This window comes from Pteropus vampyrus, unplaced genomic scaffold, assembly GCF_000151845.1.
Source record: "Pteropus vampyrus isolate Shadow unplaced genomic scaffold, Pvam_2.0 Scaffold79, whole genome shotgun sequence".
NCBI classification, from domain to species: domain Eukaryota; kingdom Metazoa; phylum Chordata; class Mammalia; order Chiroptera; family Pteropodidae; genus Pteropus; species Pteropus vampyrus.
The window spans coordinates 1,149,405-1,173,748 of record NW_011888860.1 but is presented as its reverse complement, the minus strand read 5'-3'; the positions used below and the strand labels follow the sequence as shown (position 1 = coordinate 1,173,748).

Genomic DNA, 24,344 nt, shown 5'->3' with positions numbered 1-24,344 from the left:
AGTAAATTGATACTATAATAGAAATGATTGACTGTAGTTTATAGATGCCCTTTTGATAAACCCTATCAGGTTGTAAGAGGGGCCATTTCAGAAATCAAAAGCACAATCCCTACCTTTCCGTAGGCCATTTAAGAGAGACGACATCAGGAGGAGACAAAGTGCTAGTGTAACCCTGAAAGCCCTTTGCGATTTTGGGAAAATATCAATCCTTTGGTCTTAGCAGATTCCTGGTAGTGCAAAATATATACTTTATTTTTAAATTACAGCCATTCACCCTAATCAAGAAAACAATCTCTGGCCTCCTCAAATCATGTTATTTGTCTTTGGGAATACTGTCTGTTTGTGGTTCTTATGAACATGGTGGCCCAGTGCCAAGACCAGAATAGGTGCCTGGTTGGGTTTATGTTGAATGAAAGGGGAGTTGCTGACAGTTTTAACCTTATGATTGTGCTTTGCTTTTTGTAATAGTTAATACTGATTATATTAAAGTTTCCACCAGCTAGGGAGAAAGACAGCCTGATCCCAGAAGCCATGAATAATCCATGCATGGGTAAGCAAGAGTTAACTATAGGTACCAATGGGCAATGGGTGGGTATACAATGAATGTAAGGCATTGTGCAGCTGAAACAGGAACAGGACGCTTCTACCTGGCCAAGGAAATGCCAACCTGTAAAAATTATAATAAAAAGCATTTAGCTTTCAGAGCACTGAGACCCAGCTTGATCATTTTTGTAAAGCATTTCACATCATTCCAAAAGAAAGAAGTATTTAATAAAATTAAGATTTTTTTCAAGGATTCATTTTCTTAGATCAATTCAATTGCTATTCTGAAAATGTATACTTAGGTCTTTCAAGCTCAGGTGAAATATTCATGTTTCTAAAAGTAGATATCCATTCAGTGATGGTACTAGCACTTTTGAAAAGGTGGCTTAAGTAATATTTCTTTTTGTTTGTTGTCATTTTTAAAAAAGAAAAATAATAACATAGTTCTTGGTACACCAAGCCCTTGCCAAGATTAGGCCCATCTTCTCAGTAGCCTTCTTAAGACAAAGTTGCCTTTGTGTAACTACAGCGGGGAGGATTTGGTGACACAGAAAACTCACTGGGGCACTGCAACTTATTATTAACGGAAAATTCAATGGCCTCATGTCTTTTGTTGTTGTTTTTTTAATACCCTCCCAGCTAATGTCTATACTACATTTCTCTATGCTGATGATCTTACTATTTCAGACTTGCCGAGGGAAGAACATGGTAGCTGCGAATTTACCTTGGAGTCTAGTTAGGTTATAAAAGGCCAAACCTGCAGCATGCTGATGCAGAGGAGAGCTCAGCTCCGTGGACTAATTTGTTCTTAGAGTAATCAACAAAATTTGGTCACTGGTGGAGAAAAAGAAAAAGGGGTTAGCCAGAGTGAAAATGACAATTTTGGGGAAAGGAATGACTATTGGAACGAAATTCAAACTTCATGGAAGAGTGGCTAAAAGCAGAGATGGCCTTGGTTCAAATCCTGGCTCAGCCACTTGTGAACTGTGGGACTTCAGGCAGGTTAGCTAATCTCTATGTGACTCAGTTTCCTCAACCATAAAATGCCTATCTCACAGCGTTGTTATAAGGATTAAATTAATCTTTTTTTAAAAATGTTTTTTAAAGTGTAGTTGGCATATATTAATTTAAATTAATCTATTGTATGGACAGAGTATAGAACAGTGCCTGGTATGTAGTCAGCATGATATGCATATGCATCATGTTTGAATGCATTTCTGAGTTTGAATTCTTATCTCACTATCCTATTTTATGTGAGACTTCTTTTTTGACCTCTTCTGCTGGTTGGAATCCAGGATTCTCCTACTAACATCACCCCTTGGCTTTGACCAAATGGCCATTGCCATTGTAGTAGGGCAGTTTTTTGGCTTTTGTATCTCAGTTGTATGGAGAAAATGTTACTTAGAATCACCAAGGTGCATTTTTTTTTCTCAGTAAACTATAAAATATTGGTTAGAAACAAAAGGAATGATGCTACTGAATCTGTCGAGTGAGAGTATTTGGCTGAGAATGCAAAGTAGAAATTTTCTATGTGAAAGAATTTAGTATATCAAACTTAAGTAGTTCCTATTTTGACTTTTATTGGTTAGTATTAAGTATTTATAGTCATAATATAAAATATGGGACTTTCTTGGAACTGCCACAGTGCCTTACCTGTGCATTCCTCATGGCATTTTGTATTCTTACTTTGGTACATATACTGTTTTCCTTACCAGACAGACATTAAATTCCTTGGAGGCAGGATTTGTGTCTGAATAATAGCATTCCTCAATATCCCTAGTTTATAGTTGAGTGCTCAATAAATAATATAGGAATTTCTTCGCCCAAATACATTACCATTATACACACACAATGGCATTTTTTTATTCCATGGGTATGTGTTACACATCATATTTATTTGAATGACTTCTATTTATTCCAGAAGTATTTTACAAAAAAATGTTGGATAGAGGAAATATGATGGAGCTGTGTGAACTCTGGCAGGAATGGACTGGAACAGAAGTGCTGTCCACAGCCAAGCCTCTGAAAGCATGACAGGATGGGGAAGACCCGGGATAGGGAGGGTCAGTTTGTTATAGTGCTTAGGTGCCCATCAGACTATTCAAAAGTTTGTACTTCTTTTTCTGCTCTTTATCATTCTTTCCTTTTTCTTTTTGCATTTTATTTTATTATTAACTTCATGTAATACATTGGTTAGACATTTATATAGTTTATATAGTAATTGGTCCCCCGATTACTCTGTCACCCCTCTGGCTCCACACACAGCCATTACTTTACTGCTGACTGCATTCCCTATGCGGTGGCATTGCAGATACTAGGTTTTCATTTTTTTATGGCTATATAAATATTAATATTCCATGTATATATGAACCGTAACTTCTTTATCTAATCATCTGTTGATGGGCATTTGGGTTGCTTCCATATCTTGGCTATTGTAAATAGTGCTGCCACGAACATAGGGGTGCATAGATCTTTATGAATTATTATATTAGTTTTCTTTGGATAAATACCCAGAAGCGCAATTCCTGGATCAAAAGGTAGATCCATTTTTAATTTTTTGAGAAACCTCCAGACTGTTTTCCACAGTGGCTGCACCAATTTACAATCCCACCAATAGTGCATGAGGGTTCCCTTTGCTCCACATCCTCGCCAACACTTGTTCTACTCTTTACCATTCTTTAAAAGGTTTAGACTCATTACTAGGTAATTATGAGAAGGGGAAAACATACATTTTCTCAAAATTAGAAGGAATTCATTAGATAATTAATAGAAAATGCATATTCTCAAAATTGGGGAAAACGAACGACAATAAAATCCAAGAGTATAATATCAAGTAAATATACAGATCTGTGAGCCACAGAGGTAGATTTTTCTGGTGGGCTGGTGGTGTTCTCTGGGCTGAGAAAGAGAGATGAGGAAGGACAGGTGGTTGAAGTATTGAGAGAATTGCCTCAACTGAAATCCTATTTGCAGAGCGAAGGGAATCCTATTTAGTGCAAACAATAGTTTGGCCCAGGAATTTTCACTCTTTGCCCTACATTGTACATTCCAGGATCCACCTCAAGGTTTATGTAAATTTGCCAATGAGTAAACAGAAACTACCAGCTCAGATAGTACTAATTAGTGGAATTTGTGCCTTTCATCTGCAGTTGCTCCATAGTCATAGATAATCACTCACAGCTGAGACCAAACCTGGGAAGGCAGGGATCTTGGAATAATCCCCCAGCACCATTCCCAGCGTGGAACCTAGGCGTCATTCCTGCAGTGAGAACTGTAGGAGGTGCACAGACCTGAAATTAAGTGGTAATACCCACGTTGCCTCACATCCTAGTAATGTGTGAAGGATCTTGACCTTTCGCCATTGGCTATAGCTAGTCAATGAACTAGTCAGTGGAACTCCAAAATCTGCTTATCTGTTCTCCCTGCTTTCACCTTTGCCCTCACCCCATACACTCTATTCTTGACACAGGATCCAGAGCAAATCTTTAAAAGCACAAGTTAGATAATGCCAGTCCTCTGCTGAAAACTTTCCAGCACTTCACCATCTCACTCAAAAGCCATCGAGGCACTATATTACTAGTCTCATTACCTCTTTAATCTCCATTTCTATCACTCACTCCTGTACTCACTCTGCTTTCGCCAGCTTCATGCTTTAGGGCCTTTGTACTGGCTGCTCCTTCTCCTTGAACCAGCTTTTCCAAATATCTGCATGGCTCACTCTTTTACCTCCTTCAGGTCTTTGCTCTCCTTCCCGCATCTAAAACACTAATTTCTTTCTTTCTGCTGGCACTCACTATCTCTCTACTCTGCTCTATTTTTTAAATATATATGTCACTTTTTAGCATGCTGTATAATTGTATGGCTCATTGTCTCTTCCCCACTAAGTGTCTGCTTCATTTGTTGATGTATTCCAAACACCTTAGCACAGACTCTGCCACAGGGTAGGCACTCAGTAAATATTTGTAAAATGAATGAATAAAACACACAAGTTTTTACACAGCACAAATGTGACTGAAAATGTCATATAACTTGTGTATTCTGCTCAAAATACAACCACGAACATGTCTTTCTTCATCAGCATGGATTTTCTCCCAGACCTCTCCTATTAAGTTGCCATGTTTTCTGTGGTTTTTCTGGCTTCTCTGGTTTCATTATTTTCTGTGGCACCGCGAGCCCTTGGTGGAGGCCCATGACTAAGTAATGAGCAAGGCACATCTAAGTGTGGGGATGGCGCAATCATTTTAGCACTTCCCTGTTTCCAAATTGAAATCTGGTCTTTGGCAATCTTTTTGTGATTTCCATCTAATTCTTACAGCTCTCTGTTTTGAACCAGTCTTATGAATTACATGCCCTACAGATAATTACACCTGTTACTATATTGTTTATCTTTTTCTATTGTTTATTATAATTAATTATTGTTCTGAAAGTAACTGTCAAGACAAGTTTTTTTTTTTTTTTAAGTATCTCTTTTGACCTTTGAGATTTTGCTAAATACCAACTGCTGCTGCAGGAATCCATCTACATTTTTCTCGATTGCAGAACTCAGTTAGGTATTTTGCCCTGACCCAGCATGAAACAAGAGCTAGTGAGTGTCACTGTCTGAGTCTTTAATATTTACCCAGACCTTTGTACAAAACCTTGGTCTTGCCTTTTACTGAGTGGCAAAACAGCTCTGATCTGTCATTTTTGCTTGCTAGCCCTGGCTTTATTCTCTTCCTCTGCACAATTACCTTGGTTTGGCAAAATTGTATTTCTTGATCTTGGGAGGTGGAGCTCCCTCTGTGCACCCACCTGCCTTATCTATAACTTGGCACTGGAAAGGGCTTCCCAATGGCTGTTAGAATCCTGTGACTGCTAGACTTGGGAACCCTAGAACTAGTCTTGAAAGTGAGCCAGGAAGCTCCAGGAAGGTTCTTTGCAGTCGAAAAAGTAATAGGGTACGTGAAGGTACATGAAGATCCTGGTTATAGTTATTTTTGATAATTGTCGATCATGGCTTATTGCTGATTTAGAATTATTGGCTTTTTTTTTTTCACTTCTAAGTTGATTTGGATGATATATAATGGTGATAATTGATAGTAACTGGACAATTTGTTGAGGAATTTAAAAAATTATACCCACTAAACAGCTAATATTTATAGTACTTTCTGCAAATCATTTCATTACTTACCGTATGTACCAAATGAGACATTAAAAGTGAATAGCATATAAATTTTACATTAGATCTGTCTTTAACAATATACTATGCAGAAGGAGCTGGTGGTAATTTCTTATCAGTTAGAAAAATTTCTCAAAATATAGAACAAGTGAATAGGTAGACCTGAATAAAAAGGATGACTATGAATTAAACTAGGAGAAAGGACCCACTCTTCTTATGTAGACGCAGACTTGACTGTTATCTTATTGAGTAGCTGCTATGTGCCAAATACCAGGTACTAGGTATGCAGTGGAAATGTAAGTTCTCTGCTCTCATGGGGCTTTCTTTGGGGTTAGAGATGGGATTCAGTACTCTAGTACCAACAGATACCAGACTGGGAGGTGATGCTGAAGGCATATGATGGACAGGACTATCCTTGCCATATGGAGTAGCATTTATGAAGATCCTAAGGCTGAAAAAAGTTTGGCATGTTGAGGGATGTAAAGAAAGCAGGTGTGTTATTGGAGCAAGGAGCTGAGGGGCACAAGGTAGGGTTGTGGGGTTACTGAGACCCGGAGTATGTAGGCTCTTCAAGACTATGGAAAAGAGTTTGCCTGTTGTTACTCCAAGCTTAATGGAAAGTTATTAAAGAGGATTTACTTGTTAAAAGATAACTGAGTACTGGGTGAATACTGGATTGGAGGGAGACTCACACCAAAGTGTGAAAATTTGGGTTTCTTTTTGAGGATGGCACTGGAGATGGAGAGAAGCTTGTCAGCTGGATGCAATTTTTTCTGTGCATCCAGCTGCCTTTTTTACAGCCTCATTTCAGCCCTGGCAGAGATTTCACCAGTGGCTGACAGAAATAGCAAGATTTGGTGATAGCCTAGATGTAGGAGTGAGGGAGAGGAATGAGGATTCCAGCTTGAGTTATTGGATGATATGGAGGAGACTAAAGAAGAACAAGTTTGAGGAGGGCAGAGCAAATCAGAAGTTCAGTTTTGGGTATGTTTACTGAGAGTCCTGTTAAACATCCCAAGGAGATGTTGAAAGTTTCCCTTTTATATCTAGCACCTCCAACAAGAACAGGAGGCACCTCTTCTAGGCAACTATTTTGTATTTCAGCATTTCTCTCTTTCTCACTTTGTCCAGAGTTCCACATATAGATAAGGTGTGTGACCTTTATATATCACAAATGACAAAATAATATTCTAACACTGATTGAGCATCTACTGTGTATAGGAAACTGTGATGGGGGGATGATTTAGGAGATCAAACATTAAAAAAATCCAAGTATAGTTTTAGCCACCAAGTATCTTCTAATTCAAATTAATTCTATATATGATATTGAAACATTAAATATGTTTGATATTTATGTATATATATTTTAATATGTCAATATATATATTTATCATTAATTTCTGTACTAATATAAATATACTTAATTATCTATAAAAGATTTTGTAGATAATGAAATATATATTTAATATAGAATATATATTTTATATATTGAAAAACATAGTTAATATTAAAAACTAAGTGTCAGTAATGTACAAACAAAAATTTATCCCACATTACAAAAGATAAAGTATTACAGGATGCAACACAGTGGATCCCTTGTGAGTTACACTCAGAGGCATACATATTCATGCTGTAGATATCGACAATAACTATGGATCCATTTCGAAAATGCAAATATATTTCTTGTCCTATCCTTACCTAACTTTATGAAGGGTCTGCTGCACTTCTGAATATTATATGGGTAGAAACTGGAAGTCAGACACACTTTAAAATACATTGTATCTCTAGCAAACTCTTTTTTTGAGCTTCTAGAGCAAGCACTGGGGACATGATGATGAATAAGTCACAAAGCTTTTGGAGCTTAGAGGAGTGGAAGCTTTATCTGTTTATTTTTAGTACCACCACTGCAAGCCCTCCACCCCTACCAGTGGTTATTCTAAAAAAATAAAAAAAGTTGAACGCATATTTCCAAATTTGTAGGAATAAAATGCTGTATTTTGGTCTGAAGCAATGGAAAACTTCAGTCCCCAAAAGTAATGTTTTAAAAAGTCATAAACCATTGTGGGGTGGGGGTGGTGGTGGGGTAGATGTAGGAGAAGAGGTTATGATGGATGTTTTGCAATCATGGCTATAGAAACTGTCAACGGCTGCAGCTTTTCATTTCAGTATGTCAACACCAGCGGAGCCTGTGAGGTATAATCAAATTTATTATTGCTTAATTGAGCCAAATGGTGTAGATTTCGGTTTTGCATAAGATGGGTCATTTTCTAAAAGGATATGTGTAGTGCCTGGAGGTTTCACACTTATTCAAATTCTGTTTTTAATCAGAAAGATACTTTGGTGAGGAGCTATTATAATGTGTACCTGCAATAATCACACAGGGAAAGGAGGAGGCTTATGTCTGAGTGATTGCTGAACAGCTGTCTATAACTAAATATTCGAAGTTGAAAGTTAAAAACAGAAAATAACAATGACTAATAATAACGCCTGATATTTAATGAGCACTTACTGTATGCCAGACATGATCTTATTTAATCAGCAAGATCACCCTTAAGAAGTAGGCACTACTGTTACCCTCATTTAGCAGATGTGGAAATGAGACACTGATAGGTCAAGCAACTTGCCCAGGGTAAATAGTGGTCAGGATTTCAGACTATTGTAAGGCTTCTCAAATGAGGTCTGGGAAAATTCCTGGACCAGGACCCAGTCAGTCTTACCAAGACCTGCCGCCGGCTTAGCAAGCAAGCGACCTTGGACATGGCACTTCACCTTACTGGTTTTCAGCTTCCTTGCCTTTAAAATTGGATAGAAGAGAGTGGAGATTTTGGGCTGGACATGTTTTTCACATGTCCAAAATTTGATTCTAAGTCTTTTTATTTTCATGGTTCAAATCTATAAAAGGTTGCTATTCATAAGATGTCTAAAGGGAAGATCAGAGTGGTGTGAGCAAACTGAGGGGTTAGATTAGACGGGTGGTCACCTGGCATTAAGTTGCTAGGTTAGATGGCTTGTCTAAATCTTACAAAGTTCTTACTATGTTAGCTATATTCCCTATCTCAAATGGGATTCACTTCTTTCTCGGGTTCTGAGAATTTTTCCTTAGGCGCTACTGCTGTCACTAAAATGGGAATCCCATTTGAGATAGCATATGGGGTGGTTCTAGACTGGTGGTTCTAGACCAGTGGTTCTCCACTGGGGGAGATTTGGCAATGTCTGGAGATGTTATTGGTTGTCACAATATGAGAGGGGCTAGGTGCTACTGGCATCTATGGGCAAAGGCCAGGGATGCTGCTAAACATCCTGCAATGCACAGGACAGCCCCTTATAGCAAAGAATTATCTGGCCCAAATGTCAATAGTGCCAAGCTTGGGAAACCCCATTCTAGATGATTCTTTGCATTCCATATCCACTACAGATCTATACATCTTGAACTAATAGCATCCCTTTCTTTGGTTTTTAACACTCATCTCTTTCTGAAGATTCATAGTCTGAGAAGGAATTTGGGGAAGAAGGTCGTTGATGAGGTTGAACTCTGTTCTTAGGATGCAGGTGTTTACCAGCAGCCTGCTAGAAACGTCCTCAATTAATAGTTTAATTTTCCCTTTGCTATGGATTCAATGCTTAATGTCAGTCACTTTTCTCTTTACTTCTCAGGTTCTGAGAATTTTTCCTTAGGTTCCGCTGATGTCACTAAAATACTCTTAGAATTGATTAGATTTTTAAGAGGTATCTTGGTATTTGTAAATTTCCAAAAAAAAAAAAAAGAGCTGGGTTTTGAGAAAATTTGTTAGTAGAATATTTTTAGACCTAAGACGATCAGTTTAAATTAGAATGAAGTTGTCCTATGATTTATCAAGCGTGTATCTTAAATTCATTTAAAACAAAAAACCTTTATCCATGCTTAAACTCCTGGGAGAGAGAAGATCTGTAAAATGAATACGTGCAGGTATTTAGACACATTGTCAAAAGCCTTGGAAAAACAACAAACATTAAAGGATGGCTAGCAATGAACTCCATGTACTAGGCTGACATTTTCCTCTGAGTAAACATTTTGGTCAATATTTGATGTCCTGTAGATTTGAGAAAGAGAGATAAGTGCATTTAAGTTTGCGGTTGTTCCTGGCTGAAGGAAACTGAGTTTACCTAGTTTCCAGAAGAAATCAATTACAACCAAAGAAAACCTTTCGCGTTATGCCAACTCAAGTCATTTAAGGTCACAAAAGCTACACAAATGCTGTTAGAGCAGGGCATTTGCTTGTGCCTCTTGCAGGCTACATGGAACACACAGTATTCCTCCCTTTATCCTTGGAGTATACATTTCAAGACTACCAGTGGATGCCTGAAACCGCAGATAGTACCGAACCCTATATATACTGTTTATTTCCTATACATATACCTTTTTACTTAAAGGAAGCACTTTACGGCTCTGTTTTGGCATATTCGAGTTGCCAGCATCATTACTTTTATGCTTTGGGGCCATCACTGAGTAAAATAAGTTTTACTTGAACACAAGCATGGTAATACCACAACATTCAATCTGATAACCAAGACAGCTACTAAGTAACCACATGGATGGGCAGTGTATACAGGATCAATACTCTAGACAAGGGATTATTCACATCTAGGGCGGGAGTCTAGGGTGGGACAGAGTGGGCTGAATGAGATTTTATTACGTTAACTTAGAACAGTAATTTGAAATTTATGAATTGTTTTTTTTTTTTTTTAAATATTTTTGGACTGCGATTGACTGGGGCAACAAACTGGAGAAAGTGAAACTGTGAATGAGGGGGGACAGCTGTATTCTAAACAATGTAATTCGTAGAATTTCTAGTTAATACTCCTTGAATATCAGTTAGATATAGACCATATGTACCATTATTTCTCCATACCCACACATTATGTTTCCATGATCAGTGAATTCATTCAAATTCTGCGGAATATATCTCTATTTTTCTCCTTTCTACCTTCAAGAACAACTGGTTCTACAATTTACTGCCTCTTATTAAAGAAGTGCTTGCTTTTCTGCCCTCTAAAGCTAACTTTCAGGCTTCTAGAGGAAGCTAATTTAACTGCATCTTAGCTCTCTTGCCCTCCATGCTTTTGACATTTGAGTCGTATTCCATCTCACTCTTCATCTTTCTGTTCTGAAATGGTATATTTCAGATGTGTGGAAGGCCAATACCCGATGCTTATTTTAGTTACTCCTCTCATGACATTATGGATGATATATATGTACATATGACATATATGTACATATATACTTCAGATCTATGGAAGCCTAACACCCAATGCTTATTTTAGTTACTCTTCTCATGATATTATGGATGAATAAATTGTCCCAGTTAATCTAAGTTGCTCTATGATTTTACCCAAGTCTTGAATAATGCTTTGAAGTTTGCTTCCAAAACTCTGTTTGAAGATTCCATGTGTTTTTTTGGCCTTTTTGGTAGTAATAGCTCTAGTCATTTATTCACTGAGTGGATCCAGGTTCTGTATTTAGACATTAGAGATAAAAATGAATAGTAAATAGTCTGAGTTCTTAAGGAACTCACAGACAAGGCGAGACATGTAAGCAAAAAAAAAAAAAAAAAAAACTTTTGTGCATTCTGTAATGCAGTATTTATTCATCCTTGAATTCACAGAAAATAATTTATTTTGTGTCTACATTTACCTTCTAGAAATAAGAAGAGATCTGTTTTAAAGGAGCTGGGGTCTAGACAGACAGACTGACACATTAAAAATAAATGCCATGAAATGTTCTCGATGCTGTTAAAGATCAGCAGCACCAGATCAGGAGGCATAGCAGGAGAAGAGGGAGATGTTTAGGGAGCTCTTCATAAAGATAAGATCTTTAATATACTTAACATTTACATAGTATGTGTTAAGTGCCTGGGCCTATTTTAATCACTTTACAAAGATTAACTCATTTAGTCCGCATGAAACACTATGATATACATACAGTCATTATCCCCATTTTACAGACCAGAAGACTGAGATACAGAGAAGTTAAGTAACTTGCCTAAGGAGACATAGCTAGCAAGGGCAGAGCCAGGGTTTGAACCCAGGCGATTTGTCTCCAGAATTAGAGGTGAATCTTGAATAAGTCTTGGAAGAGACTCGGAGATAAGAAAAAAATTAGCTGCCATTTAGTGGGGAATCCCTGAGCCCAGAGGGAGATGAGGCAGAAGAGATGGGAAGAAACCGGATCACAAGGACTTTATCTCACGGGCAAAACATGTACTTTTATAGAAAGTATAGAAAAAATGGGAACTAAAAAAGAAGGAAAATATCACCTGGGCCCTACTTCTTAAAGAACTACATTAGCTCTTTTGTACCTTTCCTTTAAGCTCTATTATAACATGTTTGCATTTTTTCACATAGTTGTCCTCAAACCATACTGCAGTTTTGTCTCCTCCAGTCCCTCGCTCTATCTCACTTAATCCTCACACTGTCTCTGTGATATTCACAGTCCCCATTTCACAGAGGTGGACACTGAGGCTCTGTGAGGAGCCGCTTAATTTACATGGAACCCACAGATTAACCCAGGTGTTCTAAATTGAGGTTCTGGACTCTTTCTGTTTCATGCCTGCCTTCCCAGCAAAGGTGGATACAAAAGGAAGTATGGAAATGTATTCAAACATCGCAGGTAGCTCACATGTTTTGTGACATCTTGTTTTCCAAATCAGCGATGACAGCAAGATTAGCAGACTGATTCTAAGGAATGTACAAATAAGACACTCAGCTTCATTCCGTGGTGCCATGTTTGTGGGATTTCTGCTGCTTATACTTACTTGATAATATATACTCACCCGGAGTGTGGCTTCCATGCTAAGATCTTGGAACTGTACCTGCTATACTAACAACGGCTTTGGTAGGACAGTGATTATCAGAGCAGAGATTGTTATTGCTCCAACAATCTCTAAATTCAGGATTTGCATGTTTGCCCAGCACAAACAAGCCTAGCTGACAGGAGAGAAAAAGAAATCCAAGTCTAAGCTTGTTTCAATCTCAATGGCAAAAGAAAGGGCGTTTAATGCTGTTTTGTACACAGTCTTAATACTCAACAGAGGTTGGGCCTTTGTGCAGGGGTATATGAGATCTTTTGCTACTGGGTTGCTACTTCAAAGCCTTCACATTTGAAGTAAATTAGTCTCCACATCTGCTCTTCCCTGAAATGGGATGTTTTGTTTATTATATTGACAAGCATTTACTGGAGCAACGACTGGATGCTGGTCATTCTGCTAAGTTCTGGGGAGTCGGAGATGAACAGGACATTCTTCCTGCCCTCAGGCTGTTCATACTCCAGTGGAGACAACTGACCTGTGCCCACTTCCTGTAATATAACAAGACATGTGATCTGAACAGGGAGCCCAAATGAGGGGGCATTCAGCGGAGAGAGGTGGTCTTTTAGCCAGATTGTTTCTGTTGTTTTTTGTGGGGGGAGATGTATTCACATACTATAAATTTCATTAAAGTATAAAAGTCAGTGGTTTTTAGTATAGTCACAAAGTTATGCAGTCATCACCACTGTCTAATTTCATCACCCCATTTTCATCACTCCAGAAAGAAACCTGTGCCTGTTAAATAAACACTCCCCATTTCCGTTTCCCCTACCCTCTGACAACCACTAATCTGCTTTTTCGTCTCCATGGATTTACCTCTTCTGGACATTTCGTATAAACAGAATGATATGATATGTGATCTTTCATGTCTGTCTTATTTCACTTGGCATATGTTTTCCATGTTCATGTTTTAACATGTATCAATACTTCGTTCCTTTTTATAACTGAATAATATTCCATTGCACAGACATACCACATTCATCAATTCATGGACTTTTGATTTCACTTGGGTTTTGAATAAATAGAAAGGTTTTTGCAAGGGATAGAAGGAAGGGTGTATTTTAGGGCAAATAAAACTGATTGTTTTAATGAACGCACATGGTATGTAGCACAGTACTTCCTGAATGCCGGGCACATTTCAAGCCCTTTACATTTACTAACTTTCTGAGTCCTCATTACAACCCTATGAGGTGGCAGATGAGGCCCAAAGAGGCAAAACAATTTTCCCAGGTTACCAACCAGTAATTGGAGAGCTTTAGATCGAAATCCAGACAATCTGGCTCTGGAGTTCATCTCTCAACCACCTAGCTCTGCTACAAAGTCAGTGTCGTGGGACAAGGCAAGCCCAGTCTATGGAACTGTCTAGATAGGGTTAAGGGGTACGGTAGGGGATGGGGCACAGGAGAGAATGGTAGATGAGGCTGGAGACCAGGTACTCTCCACTCAGCAGTTGTCTTTGTAAAAGACACATCTGACTGTCATCCTATCCGAGAACTGCTCCTAGTTCTCCATCTTTCTATTTAGTTTCCCGATGCCAACCATTTCCTACTAATTTTATTTTTTTCTCATATCTATATTCATCTATATCATTGTTTAATTAATATTTTTTATATCAACTCACTTTTGTTTTGTTTAAATACATTTATTTAAAGTGGAACTTTATCTCACTACCTTAAATTCGAAAACCTGTGTTTTTCTACTGCACATTTAAATAATCCAAACTGTTAAAAAGAACCGCTTTTATTCATAACCACTTATGAGCAGCTTGCACACCAGCAGAGTGTGTCACACATATTGAGAAACGGGCTTGTAAGGGTAAGGTTCAAATACTGTGTACTGAACCTTTCAAAACCTGGCTGCAGTCTACACCCTAACTCTCCCATATCTGGCTCCACACATTGACAGCTCATGTGATTGTCACAGCAAATGTGCTTCTCTCCTCTCTGAACTCATTATGCTTTTTCACTGCAATATTGTTCTTTGGACTGCCCTCCCTCCTCTCCCTCCATTCTTTCTTAGGACCAGCTCAAATAATTCCTCCTCTCTTCAGTCTTCTCAGATCCTCTGGGTTCCTCCAGAACTTGGCTCTAAGTTGTTCTCTCTTACATTGTTGTTAACTTGTTTAGTGTGTCCTTATCAGATTGTGAAGTGCCTCAAGGCTGGAGACATTATTTGTTGACTGAATAAATGATTGGTTAGGGCCAAAGGGTAAAGACCTTGAATGTGGTCTTGAATGCAGCATTCCCGAATCATAGAATGTTTTGAAACAAACAATATTATCAGCACTATTTTTAGCAAAGCTAAGTGTAGTTGGTCGAGTAGAAGTCAAAAGAGTGAGATCCTTGAGGCAGGGAGGCAAAATATAAAATAAGCACTGATTAAAATGCCTGGTGCCAAAAAAAAGAAAGGTATGAAAATATACATACCTTTTGAGCCAGTGACTGGATTTCTAGCTATGTACCCAACAGAAATATGTACATATGTTCACCAAAGGACAAGTTTAACAATGCTCTTTACAGTGTCATTAGAAATATTCCTAAATTGGAAGCAACATAGATACTCATAAATAGTAGAATGAATTTTTAAAAAAAAACTGGTATATTCCTTCAGTGGGATACTCTACATGTAATGAAAATGAAGAACTATTACTTCACATAAAATCGTGCTCAAAGCTCGCAAACATAATGTTTAGTGAAAGAAGCCAGACCCAATGGAGTATCTATTGTAAGATCACCATTTAGATGTCAGGATAGCCATCAACCTTGGACAAGTGGTGACGAAGGGGCCTTGCGGGAGACTTCTGGAGTGCTGATGACACACATGTTCAGTTTGTTAAAAATTCATTGAGAGGTACTCTCTTAACTTGTGCATTTTCTGGTACATGTGCTATACCTCAGTGAAAAGTTTACATTTTAATAAATAGGAAGAAATAAAAGGGATTAGCAAAAAAGAATTTTTAATTAAAAAGCCTTGTTATGAGAAAGAAATAAACAGCAAGACTTAATGAAAAATAAGCAGAGAAACTAATGATGAATCTCAGATCCTGAGCTGCTCTCAGTTTTCATTTCGCTCAGTTGTCTTGGGATTTCTTATCTGCCTTGTTTTAGCTATAGAAGTAATAGTTACTAATAACTGCATTTTGTTTTACAACATTCAGACCATATAGAGTCATTCTGTTTCATCCTTAGAACATCTCTGAGGGTTCATTATTATCCCTATTCTCCAGATGTGGAAACTGAGGCCTACAGAGATTTCTTAATTTGCTCTAACTCATAGGGCTAGTAAGTGGCTGAACTGAAATCATTTCCTCTTAAGTCCTGTCCCCAACTCAGGGCTACCAGGGGTTGGCAGTTGTACTTGGACTTTAAGTCTCCAGGAATAGAGAGGAGCAGAAGGAGGTTGGCACTAAGTGTGGAAAGAGTGGTGAACCATCTACATGATAAATCCATAATAGAAGCTTTGTAACCAACAAACAAGCAAGTAAAGTTTTTTTGGCATGTGAATTAAATTCATTTTTCTTCTGCTGCTCGTCTGCTTAAATAATTAAGGATCTTAAGTACAAATTGAGTGACCTCAAGTTAACAAAAAGAATGCTGTAGACTTAATGGAGCTGTAATTGAAAATCTTTTTGGCTGCTTTCAGCCGACACGAACTTTCCATGAGTGGTCATGGAATCATCTAGCATGTTTTCACTTGGACTGGGCCACAGGGGCTTTCTGATTCGACATTCCACCCAATGCAGAAATGCCTCTGCAGCATTAGTGATAATCATAAATATGTGCACTGAGAGCTTCCCATGGGCTAGACACTCATTACAGCTCTCTGAGGCTGCTGTTACTCATATACCTATTTTACAGATGAGCAAATAGAGAGGTTAAGCAGTTTGCCCTAAAACACACAGGTAATTATAACAAAACAGATACAGGCACAGGTTTTTCTGACTCCAAATTTGGAGGGCTTTGTTCTGCACTACTTCACTGCTTCCATCTTGGTCTTGAATTCCTACAGTGGTGGGTACATTATCATTTCTATAAGACATTTCATGCTGAAAAGGGAAAACCCTACTGGAAGTTCTTAAATTTAGCTGAAATCATCTTGTAACTTTCACCCATGGGATCTAGTTTTGCTCTCAAAAGTAATAATACTATTAAGATCCTTCTTTTGGGTGAGAACTACCCCTCCAGAAGTTTAAAGTGAGGGGTTACATTAGTATTTCGTTTACAGAGTGATGCACAGACTTTAATTATCTCTTGGTATGCAATAAATTACTCCATATCTTAGGTCAAACACCCATCAATGAGTACCTATCACCTCTCATGATTTGGGCATGATTTCGGCAGGTCTCAGCTGGAAGATTCTTCTGTTATACCGGAATCAGCAGGGTCAGTTGGTGATATTCGACTTGTGGCTAGTCTGGCCCGAGGATCCTTGGCAGAAACAGTCTCAAGCCTCTTCGTAAATTCTGCCCTGCAGTATAGCTGGACTTGTTACATGTCAGCTAAGCACACTAAGGATGGGTGTTCTTAGAAACAGGATGTCAAAGTCTGCTCCTGGTAGCTGGGACAGCATCACTTTCAGCTCAAAGCAGGCACAGAGCCCACCCAGTTCCAGTGGAGGGACATAGACCCCACCTCTCAATGGGGAGAGTGCCATTTTTTAGTCTGCCATACTGAGGATCAGCCTAACTTAATCTCCATTTTCCTGGGTTGGAGGTGGTACTACCTGTTTGTGTTTAAAAGTCCTCCTGCTGAACTTTTTATTTTCTGTTTGGGGGCATTTTAACTTTAGGCACTTCCTTTTCTAATAATTATTTTAGTTCTACAGCAGTCTTTACCAGTACTAATTATTTGCCAGAGTTAAGCATGATGAGCTCATTAGTGTTATAGTCCTATAAGGATAGATCCTCCTTGAGACTGATACACTTTCTGATGTAGTTAGTCTGCAATTTAGACACATGAGTAGAGGACAGAAGGATGCTGGAGACTGGGTAGAAAAAGAATGTAGAAACCTTAAATCAAAAGGTTTTTATAAAGAGCTTAATTTATGCTCTTATTTTGTTACATCATTTTCAGTTTTTCAGTCCCACAGAGCATTTGTGATGTTTTGATTCTTTAAAAAAACAGTATTTTAAAGTTCTGTAATTTTGGTCAATGATATGTATATTTTGTTTTACATTGGAAAAAGAAATTGAGGCAAAATTAAATGGTTATTTCTCTGTATTAGCAGAAGGAGTTAATTGAACTTATTTCTAATCTTTTGATCCTTGTCACACTACTCTGCTATGCAATAATACACTAAAGAATTTCCAGTAAGCAACTGTTGGGGACTTAATGTAGCTCCTTACTTAAAAAATTTGCCGTTTGTGGAGTTATGCTAGAAGCTGGCATACTAAATTGACCAAAAGGTGCTGTTTTAGAAAACAGAAAATGCTTTATGCAGAAGTAAAATCCACATCCTTTGGATAAGAGATGTGACTTCATCATTGCCAGGTGCCTTGTTTTGTTTACTGCTTGAGCTCCTGAGGAAAATCTTTTATGGAGGTTCAGAAGCTGAAATAATAGTATTTTCATGGACAAATGTTGTTTGCTTATTTAATTTAGTTTTTACTGACATAGTCATTACTGCAAAAATAGAAATGGACTTGAGCAGTCTCATTTTATATGCTTTCACTTTGTTTTATTGAGGTTTTTCAGGCCTACTGAAAAGTACAAGAAATGGTACACCAAATACCCCTGTGTCCACGATCCAACGTAGAGTCAAACATTAGAGAAATAATTGAAGCCCCTTGCGAACTTCACCTCTTCCTCTCTTCACAGGAATGGCCTCTACCCTAAATGAGAGGTTATTGTTCCCTGTTATGTTTTCTTGCCTTTACTACATACGGTATATACTCATAAATAATACATATGCTTTTACATTCTTAATGGCTGGGGCGGGGTGGGGGGGTGAGAATCAAAAGAGGAATAATCTTTTGTGACACTTGAAAATTATATGAAAGTCAAATTTCAGTGTCCATAAAGTTTTGTTGGCACACAGTGTAAAGACGTATTTTCTATGGTTGCTTTTGTGTAATGAGACAGATTTGAGTAGTTGGAACTGAAACTGTATGGGCTGCAGTGCCTAAAATATTTACTGTTTGATTTGACTTTTCACAAAAAATGTTTTCCAACCCCTTATCTAACATTTGCACACATACATACACAGAATAAATAATCTGGCTAGAGAAAGATTGATATGTAGGTATATGTGCCTTGGCCAGGAATAGGCTGAAGTGGACAAAAGGCTTACACACACACACACATACACACACCTAGAAATTCTCTTTTCCTTTTCTCTTGTCTCAGGAAACCGCAATGATTATTGACCTTTCCCTTCCCAGCCCCCAACCCCTGAATGATTACATCTTATTCCTCTGCTTTAAGCTTCTTTTCTTCTTGCTCTCACTTTCTCACCCTCACGTCTACAAAACCAGCAAATTCCATTTGTCCTGTGACAGACAGAACTGCTCCAAGGAGAGTCATCTCCCGTCTCCTGAGATTTCTTGGCTTAGCAATATGCTTTGCCTGTATCTCTGATTTGGCACAATAAGTTCCTTGCACTTTCCTTGTCTTCTGTCTCTTAAAATTCTGGTTTATTACACAGCAAGAGAGCGACAGATAGACAGGCAAAGTTCAGCAAACAGTAAGTGAGCAAATGATCTTTTAAACAAACTATATAAAGCGTTGAGGATATTTCAATTTTTTTAACAAGAAGTAAATAAAAATAAATAGTAACAGCTCTCCCTTGTTTCTTTAAGGAGTCATCTCCCTTTTTTCCCCCAGGTCAGAATTATGGAGGTAATTATCCCAGTTGATTATTTCCTCTTTATTTTATTTTCTAATAATAGCTGATTAATGAATAGTACTGAGCACTCAAGGGGTACTTGATAGTGCAGTGGTGAACTTCATCAGCGTTGAAGCCAGAGATTACCAAAAACAATAGAATACAAAGAGTAATAATACTCAGTCTTTAATCTCAAGGTGCTTTTAAGTGAGTAAGTGGAATAAAACAATGAACAGTAGAAAATGATAACTACTACAGGGTAAAAAATCAAAGTAGCATATAATAAAGGTTATAAGAGAGGTACAGTAAAGGTATTGGAGTGGAAAGGAGGAAGAGATGATTTCCTTCTGGGGAGAGTCTAAGGGGCTTCTTTAAGGAGGTAGCAGGGAAAACAACAAGGATTTGGATCAGTGGAATTTAGAGCAAGAAAATTCTAGGCCTCAGTGACAGCATGGGCAAAGGTACTGAGACAGAGATAATCAGATTAGAAGTAGAGAATAGGGAATGAATGATGCAGTTTGACCATATATGACGGGTCTTAGAGGGAGAGAGGAGAATGGAGATGAGGATTAAGGTCTGGTTAGGTCAGGCCTTGATGCCAGGCAGAGGAGTTTGGTAGCTATGACAGTTTATGTACTCTTACCAGTATTATGCTCATCTGTATACTGACAGCTTTTGAGTCTAAGCTTGTCTTCTGTTCTAGAAGACTGCCATACTACCAGGCTTTGACTCTCTTGGTTCAGTGTCACTCCATGAAGATTATTATCTCAGCACAAAAGATGTGAAAGACACTGGAACATACTGTTTTCCAAAACATCTCTGAAAGAATCAATCTGAGAAGCATTGCACGATGGCCCTCATCTCTCCATGATCACTTTCAAATCAAGAGAAATATCCCTGACTATCGTGGAATATGTTGTCTCTTGTGTTCCTTACACTTCCACAGCTCTGGCAGGAAAAAAGAGGTCAGAGTGGAAATTGTCATATTTAAAGTGGGTAGAGGAGGGATGGGGAGAAAAAAATGATTTTCTAAATTATTAGCTTGGATGGTCTCCTTCCTTTAGTCAGATATTATTTAAGGCTTCCATTTATGAAGATGGCTCATTGAATAAAAAAAATTTTTTAATTATTTTCTATAATAAAGTATGTCCCAAATTGTTTTCATTGTTACTAAATTGGATGCGGAGGTTCGAAAACCAAACATTCTGAATGCCATTTCAGCATTGACGTGAAGGGGCAGGAATTCTCAAGTGTGTGTAGCTGGAGTCCTACATCAGAATCACGCTGGGTGTGAGAGCCTGGGAATCTGCAGTATTATACAAACATCACTTCTCTCTAGCTCCAAAATGGTTTCATCACCCCAAAGGAGTCCTATGTTTATTTAAGAAATCACTGCACATCCTACCTTCTCCTAGGCCCTGCAACCAATAATCTGCCTTCTGTATCTATGGATTTACCTGTTTTGGATATTTCATATAAATGGAATCGTTCAATATGTGGCCTTTTGTGTCTGGCCTTTTTCACTTAGTGTGATGTATTTGAGGTTCATTCATATTATAGCATGTATCAATACTTCAACCCTTTTTAAGACAATAGTATTCCATTGTATAGCTATACCACATTTTGTTTATCCATTCATCCATTGATGGATATTTGGGTTGTTTTCACCCTTTGGGCTGTTGCTTTTAAGGTAACCACAGCTAAGCTAAGTACTGATTACCAAGTGATCAGTGTGTCTTCTGCTTGGAAACCAGGGGCCCTTGCCCAGGGAAGAGGGCCACCTACCAGTTCAGAGGCAAAATGAGGCTCCCAAGGAGTGTTGTGTCTGCTCTTCCATGCATCGTTGTCTTCCTCAATCTTTAACAGTTGAATCAGTTGCCTACTTTTAAAATTTGAGAGATCTCTCCCACCTCCACCACACACACATCTGAATTTCTGTCTTTTACAAAAAGAAAACAAAGCTTTGTCAGTACCTGACCTATATCCACCTGGCAACTGCCAGCTTGAATTGGGAATGGGCTGTCCGCTTCTGCCCCTTGTAGTTGGAGAAAGTTCTCTTCAGTTTTTCGTAGCCCCTACCTACCCCTTCCCTTCTTAGTGAGGCCAAAGGTCAGGACATTTGAGTGGCTGTTTTTTTCTAATAATAAAGTTAGAGGAAAGTGAAAGACAGCCTCTAACAAAAATAGAAAAAAAGAAATGAAAGTGGCTGCTTCCCTCTTTGCCTTCCTTGCCCCTGCATGCACTTAGGATCAGTGTCCTCCATCTTACCAAGTGTCCATCACCTTCTTAAGTATCCAAATGTTTAAAAAACCTTTTTATTGAGATAGAATTCACATTTCATACAATTCACCTATTTAAAGTATATAATTCAGTGGATTTTAGTATATTCACAGATACGTGCAATGATTACCAGACAATTTAGAACATTTTCATCACCTCAGAAAGAAACACTGGCTATGACCCTTTTATCTCCCTTCCCTTCAGACCTAAAGAACCACTAATCAAATATCAGAATTTTTGATGGCACACACCAGAAGAGATTGGAAGAGACTGAAAGAGAACACAACACTAAACATGACGGCAAAAATTCCAACGCAACCACTGTTGCAGCATGACAATGTCTCCCATTGCCAAAGAGAAAGGTGGGGGGCAGAGGGACTTCGGTACTTCATTATTGCTGTTCCTTGTCACCCGTTAGCCCTGCTTTCTGCCCTGCCTACTCTCTCATTAACCCATAATGCAATCTCCCCACTTGGGCTAGCGAATATAGGATCTTTCTTTGGAGTCTTAATTTTAGCAAAATAATTTATAGTTGTGAGCAGCTCATTACTACATTCCAAGACCAACTTAGGCAGCTGTCTCTGATGGACATCTGTGAGAATGAACATAGCTGGAGCAAAAATAAATTTCTCTCTTTGCTTAAAGTCTAGCTACTGCCACACGTGGGAAGCTTCTAGGCTCTCATCTTAGCCAGTGAATTTCTGTGTGAATTTTGGAAATAAACTTATTTATGCTCTCTTTGCTTTAGTGTTCTTAAGGGAGAGTCATAGCTTCCTCCCCTACCCTAACATTTCTTGATATGGTTGGTCATCCTTTTAGGAAAAGTTCAGTTTGAATTAGACATATGTGAGGACCTTTCAGGTGTTGTCATTATTCTCACTGAGTATTCAGTTGTGACACTTTGAATCCTGCAAGGGAAACCATCCCAGCAATAATGACCTCTGCAAAGAAGCACTGAGTTTTAAATAATAAAGCCACAAGGAAGCTGGAATATGCCCCCACAAAGCCTATGGGACTTACCGTGCAGGCAGTCTTCTGTTTCTTGTTGACCTAAGGTTGCCATATTTAGCAAAAGAAAATTATTGGTTGTTTATCAGAAATTCAATTTATCTGCCAGCCCCGTTTTGCTACACCCTGGTATATCTCGCGGCTTTGTGTTTGCTATGCGCCACTGGTCCTTTGAGTTGCAGTTCCTTAAATCCAGGTCTGGGAGAGCTTTGAACATCTCTCAAAGTGGGAACTCAGTAGGGAAGACACTGGGCTGGGGTCCCCCTCCCAGTTGACACAGCTGGTCTTCATGACTGGCCAAGCAAAAAGAGATATTCTGGCAGGTTGCTGACAAATAGAAAAAAACATAGACTACAGTACCACTCATGGTGCTGTCTGGCAGAGGCCCAATTTTTGGGCCTGGCTTTGTCACCTTGACCCTGGACCAGTCTGCAGTTCCTTGGAACTGCAATTTCATTCTTTTTACTCTACTGAAATGAAAACAATGAAAATACCAGTAACTAGCATTCATTTAAGACACTAGTGGTTACTTTTAAAATTTAATTAACAGTCCTAATTAGTAGGCATCCCCCCTCACCTCCTGCCCTGGGCATCTCATTTAATTTTCATGGTTACCTTTTCAGGGTGCTGTTGGGCCCATTACATAGACAAAGAAACCGAGGCTGTGAAGGGTTAAGGAAAGTGCTAAGGCAAGTCTTTCAATGTGAGTTAAGGTTCGGAGAATGCTCCGTCCCACCTCTCCAATATTTTATTCACTGAAATCAAGTTAAAGTAAACTCTAAAACATGCCTGGAGGGGAAAAGAATTCATAGAAGTGGAAGGAAAGGGCAGTTCTACTTATTTTGTCTTCATATTTACAGTGTCCATGCCCCTGTCCCACCCCTCCCTACCTCTCTCTAGAATCTGGCGCCTGGCACGTAGTCTTCATGCAATGCTTATTGAATGGGTAGATGTTTGGAATCAAAGGGAGGGGTGAAGGCAGTCAGGACTTCTGGTCTCTTCCCTACCATTGCTCCGCACTCCTGCCACACAGCTCCTCTTTGAGCACAGCCTGTCGCCACTCCAGCCCCTTAATACCTTCCTCCCGGCTCAGCAGTGAGGATTTCCCCAAACACACCACAAGCATTCCCAAATTTAAGGCTGCAAGTCTTTGTTCAAACTGTTCTTCCCTTTGTGCCTTTCCCTCTGATGATCTCACTAGATACCCAAATCCTCCTTATCCTCCTCAGTCCCAATTCAAATCCTGCCTCCTCCACAAAACCCTTTCCAACCACCCCAGCACAATAGACTCCTCCATTCTGAATTCTTTAAGCACCTGTATATCACACATTTTAGTACTTGGGTTGGTAGTTCATGTCAGAACAGGAAATTCCCTCTGGTAATATTCAATCCAAACCCTGCATTTTATGGGTGAGGACACTGAGGCCCAAAGAAGGCACACGATATGTCTAAGGTCACACCGTTATCTAAAATATTTGTCCACTGCCTGCACGCAGCTGTTCTGAATCTCTTGTCTATCTCATCATGCTGCCATCTTGCATTTACCTGCTGCATGTGTGTGTATGCATTGTTTTCTGTAAGAAAACCCAGAAAACACCCTTAAAAGGGAACTCACATCTTCCAGATAGGCAATGGAGAGGGTCGTCAGTGTGTGAGGATGGCTAGTCCTCCTACCTGTGACTTTTTTGTTT

At 38.8% G+C, this 24,344-nt stretch overlaps 1 protein-coding gene across 11 annotated transcripts in view; it reads left to right on the top strand.

Annotated features, from left to right (window-relative positions):
* RBM47 (RNA binding motif protein 47) overlaps positions 1-24,344 on the top strand; it is a 142,952-nt gene that overhangs the window by 3,805 nt on the left and 114,803 nt on the right. The gene's annotated exons all lie outside the window — the stretch shown is intronic.